Source organism: Grammomys surdaster, unplaced genomic scaffold (assembly GCF_004785775.1).
Source record: "Grammomys surdaster isolate TR1022 unplaced genomic scaffold, NIH_TR_1.0 985, whole genome shotgun sequence".
Lineage (NCBI taxonomy): Eukaryota > Metazoa > Chordata > Mammalia > Rodentia > Muridae > Grammomys > Grammomys surdaster.
The window spans coordinates 4,606-10,062 of record NW_021605404.1 but is presented as its reverse complement, the minus strand read 5'-3'; the positions used below and the strand labels follow the sequence as shown (position 1 = coordinate 10,062).

At 35.4% G+C, this 5,457-nt stretch overlaps 1 long non-coding RNA gene across 1 annotated transcript; it reads left to right on the top strand.

Moving 5' to 3' along the window:
- On the top strand, positions 1-5,212 carry LOC114634573. Its single transcript, XR_003713357.1, has 4 exons — positions 1-102; positions 2,910-2,998; positions 4,345-4,747; positions 5,065-5,212. It is a non-coding gene; the product is annotated as an uncharacterized LOC114634573 (long non-coding RNA).
- Positions 5,213-5,457: the final 245 nt, after the last annotated feature.

Sequence of the window (5,457 nt, the reverse complement as noted above, 5' to 3'; positions counted from 1 at the left end):
CTCAAGTACAGCTCCTTCCAAGTCATGAAAAACCCAGCATGTCCAATTTTAGTCTCATCAACAAAGATGTGATTCCTAATGGCTTGAACCTCACGAGAAAAGGTAAAGACATTGTCTAGCTTCACAATATGTCAGAACATGTTAAGAGCTTGTGCCAATGAATTTCTAAGAAATTATTGGGAATGTACTGACAGTCAATGCTCATCACTGATAGTTTCTCATAGACATTATAGGGTGATAGTATATTGAAAAGATGTGGGCTTCAGACACTCTGAGAAGTTGATTTTTTCTGGGAGACAGTCTTGAGATTGGAGATGGCCATGTCCAATAACTTCAGTGAAAAAATGGGAAAGTAGTCATGTTTCTATGAAACATTGTAAAGTTCCCTGTATCAAAATCCTCAACTCTAAAATATAAAAAAAGTGTAGTAGAGTAGACCAAAGATAAATTTGAGATGATAACAATAGAATTGCAAAAGATTACATTAACAGCTGGAAATGATGTTAAGTAGGTCAAGATTGCAGACTGAGAGTAGGCTAAGAATAAACCCCAAAAGGACTAAGAAAATTCTCTAGTGTTAAAAATCAGATGACATTTGCTAACCTATGTTTAGATTACCTTCGGTTCAGGATCTCTCTCTCTCTTCTTTCTGAATTGTCTCTCCTGGAAGGGGAATTTCATTTCTCTCTATTTCTGTTCCACCTCTCTATGCTGGGAGTAGATTGTATGTGTGGTTTCATAGCTGTGCAGGTAAGAAGTGACTTTTCCAGAATGAATGAAATCTTGAGACTTACTCAGACTTGATTAGGTAATGATAATTGATATGGAACTCAGAGCAGAAGATGGAAAGTGTCAAAAGTCAGATATTTAACAATGAGTAAAAGCATTGGTATGATGAAGGAAGTAAAGAGTTGTCGGTTTAAATTTCTTTACCCATAATTTAAATGATTTAGCCTTTACCTTCAGTTCTCCTCTCTAGTGTATGAGATTTGGATACTAACAATATAACAAGAGTTTTCATAGGTAAAATTAAGTTAAAATAGTTACCAGATCATATTTAATCCAATAGTTTTAGAATGCCCATAATAGAAAATATTGACTAAGATTTAAACATAATGACATGTCAGCACTCAACACAAGAATATGGGTTTCTATACACTAAAGTTCAAGGCATCAATAAAAATACACTGTTGTTGCCAGATGTCCTCAAACTCCTGTACTCTAGACTCTGTGGAGACATATTTCTCTGTACTAGAATGGAAGGTCTCAACCAAGAGAAGTGGTCTTTTCTAAGATTTCCTAAAATGAATCAGAATTTGGCAGAGAAAAAAACAGTATATAAACATAAATGTCTGATGTTAAATATCTAAAGAAATGAAGAAGCTCTGTTAATAGCAAAGGAATAAAGAAAATGATAAGCAACAGCTTTAGCAGAGACACAACAGAACAGATAGAATAGAATTTAAGACAAATTTTCATGAGGACAATTGTTTCTGATTTCCAGGAAGATTCTTCTAGGGAGAGACCTCACTTGGATTTAATCTCTTCCAAATATACATACTATTTCTCATATAGCATAGATAATAGGAGGAATATATGCATGCATACATACGTACATATTAGCAGTAATTATAATATAGTTTTTTGAATATACTTGATTAGATTTTATGTCTTTTATAAATTAATTATACTACTCATTATATGTAGCATATGATTTTTTTATTTGAAGACAACTTTTATTCTTGGGGATTATTTATCCTATACTAGTGTGACACATAGCCAGTAATCCATATACCTTTGGAAACCAGGTCATTTATGGGGGACACTAACTTCATTATCCACTTGCTTCACAACTTCATCATAGAAGACGATGAAATGGACACATCTGGAAACAATTTTGAAAGGAAAACATAAAGATCATATTTTTCTTCTCAATTCCTATATCAGATACATGCCACTTTTGAATTATCAAAGTATAAGCAAATCAAAGATTAATTCTAAAACCAGTTTCATTACTTATCACTAGATAACCAAATTCCCTAAATTATAAAATGTTAAAAAGCTATACTAAGTTGGAGAATTGCCTTAGCCAGGAGCAATTCACTAGACTTATTTTCCTGTATCATTAAAATGTTCTTCTTTTTGAGACAGATGTAAAAGATACTTAATTGTCGCTGGTGACCTACTTTGTCAGCTGTACCTGGGAGACTCAATCACTTAAGTTGGTGACTTGAATCTGGTTTTAACCTCCAAGCAATAATTTTCCATATGTAAGTACAGTCATTGTAATTTTATATTACACACTGAAGGAAATGCAAACTAGAGAGATGTTCACCATCATTAAGCCACTGTTAGTTTGTAAGGGAAATGCTGCAATCAAGACATGTGTAGGAAATAACTTCTAACAAACCTCCAAAGCCCCATCCTTGAATACTTCACAGTATATGTTTACTGGATATAATACTTGGGCCAATGATCATTTTCACTGCTATCTTCACAAGATATTAATCAGATCCACAAACAGGAGATGATCTAAGGACAAAGGAAGAAGCCTGCCATCTGCAGGCCAAAAAGAAAAGCCAACAATGGTCTGAACAACACCTTGGTGTGAGACCTGCCGCCTCCAGACCTATGAGGAAGTTCCTTTTCAACAAGAGTTAAGCCACCACACATTAGAGTTGTCCTGCTACCTGACATACATGATTTAGGGGAGATTTTTAGAAAGACGCAATAAAAATAAATGTACATCTATAAGGTACACAGGACTTTGACGTAGGTGAACTTCGAACTCAATTGTCTGTACCTCCAAAGATGTGGTTTTCTCAGATAGACTTATTTATTCCATTGGGAAGTCATATTGAATTTCTGAGAATCTTGTCATGAAGCAGCTATCTGGTTTGGCTTATCAGGATTCAGGCATGCTGTGGAAAACAATAAGAAAACATGTTCTAATAATGAAGAAAATAAGGAACCTGAGAGTAGCAATGGATACTGAGAGGTACTCATCTTATTAGATGATACTTTAATATTTATATCAAATAATGGTATATTATTTGAATATGCTGTATCAGTAGTTTACGTTTTTATGAATTCTTTATACTTTAATTAAAACAGCCCACTGGGGTATTAAAATTAACTTGTGTTGATACAGAAAGAAAGTAATATAATAAAGAAAAGCATGATTTCTATTTTCAATTTTTTTGGATTCAAATCCACATCCATCATTATCACACTTAGTAACGTCTCAGAATAATTTTTTCTTCATCAGCAAAATAGGAGAATTGCTTACACCTTTCTCATGTATTCATGTATTCATTTAAAAAAGTCTCATACTGAGTATATACTATATGTCTGACACTCTTTGCAAAATGAACCATATAATAACTTAAGAAACAACTTTTGTCAAGTATATTGGATGCATATACTGTGTATATATTCAAAGCAGAAATGTGTTGAACACACCACGGTGCCACAACTAGAAAATAAAGCAAGGAAGGGGGCAGCTAGGTTGTAAGTGGAGAAAAGAAAGAAAGAGAAGGTTACAGTGTCATTAATTAGACAAAGAACAAGATGTAATTATATGATAGATATTTGCTGTCTGGAGTGAAGGAGGAAACAACACACCATGAGCAGTTGTACAATTTCTAAGGCTAAAACTAAAGACCTTGTGGAGAAAACCAATGTATGCTTAGAAGAGTCAATACTATAAAGGACAGGGGCTAAAATCATACACATCTTCATGCATCACAAAACACCATGGCTGAAGGAAACAGAAGTCTTGCGATATTGTTAGCTGAGAGTGGCTGTGTCTTCTGTATCTGGTGATAAAATCATGACAGCTGAAATACTGCTTATAACTGTGTGTGCTGCAGCACTCACATGAACACACACAGAAAAGTAAAAAAATTATTTTAATATACTATTTAAAAGTAGCTTGCATGTTGTAAAGAACTTCTATAAGTAAATACTAAAATATAGACAGAACAATTGAAGTCTGTTTAGATCATTGAAATTATAAACACTGTTGAGTTGGATAATGTGATGGAAACAGGTTTGATGGGAAGCAGGAATAATCTGGGTATGTAAATAGGCCAAGCCAGTGTAGCTCCTGTTAGATTGTCTAGCATATAGTTTGGGAGAGGAAAATGTGGAACTTAATTTCCACAGAGGGAGAAGTCTGTATATATGATTTCAGGGCTTAAGTGGTTTCTGCAGAAAATGGTAGTTCACTTTATGATCTGTGTGCTCTTTATCAAACAGATGGTAGAACCGTATGATGGGAGGAGCTAGAATAATGTTAAGACCATTATTAATCCACTTATGTATCTGCTTAACATTTTCCAGGCACAATTGGGGACTGGAAAAATCACTTCAAAGTAGCCCAAGCTGAAGCCTTCGATAAAGTATTCCAGGAGAAAATGGCTAGTTTCCCTCCAGGGATATTCCCATGGAATAAGTTTTCAAAACTTTTAAATATTATACAAACATTGATGTTTATGTTCCTGTTGTTCTATATGTGAATAACTGAATGTGGTCTTAGAATAAACCATGTTGTGGAATTGTGAAGGTGATTTTTTAAAAGATAGTGTTACTAATACCAGTAGTAGCAACAATAGTGGTGGTGGTGATATGTATACCTTTATGTTTTTAGTGCCTTCAGAGGTGAGAAGAGTGTGTTGGTTCCAAGGGACCTGAAGTTGCATGTAGCTGTGAACCTCTTGCTTTGGAGCCTAGGAACTGATCTCAGGTCTTCTCCCTATTCAATACAGACAGATGACTCTCAAAGAAAAATTGCCTGTGCAAATACATTGTTGGGAGGCATCTCTTCAGCCTAGAATCAGGGAGTCTTGAGTCATCAAATATTTGCTACATTAATTACTATTTTGTTGTGTATTATCAGCAAATTCCAATTCACTTCATAGAATTCTAGCTTTAAAACATTTTTTTATTTAAATAAACCATTTATTTTCAGATTTATTTACTGAGATTGGATATGACAAACATTTCTAAGTGTGATGCTATGGAAATTAAACAAGTATTACTTGGTCTTTTCTGCTGTGACAGACTTCTAACTGGCCTGCTGCCCTGAAGTCTCTATATCCTGACCCATCCTAGAAGAACCACTGTACTCAGAGCAGCAGGTAAGAACCCTCCTCTACAACCCTATACCTCAGAGCTGTACCTGGGAGCCTGGGGCATGCAGGACCCATCATTCACCCAAACTTTTCCCTCTAGAATACCACTTACCTTCTGCCACGTGCTTGGTCTTTGCTGCTGGGGCTGAATGCTAGCAGGTCTGCTCCCATGAAGACACAATATCCTGACCCATCCCAGGGGAACCACTGCACTCAGAGCAGTGGAGAATCTGATACACTCAGAGGAACTGAGGAAGCTGGATTCTCAGGAGCACTAACATGCAGAAGATCATAGGGTTTCAGGATCCCTGAGGCAGCCTAA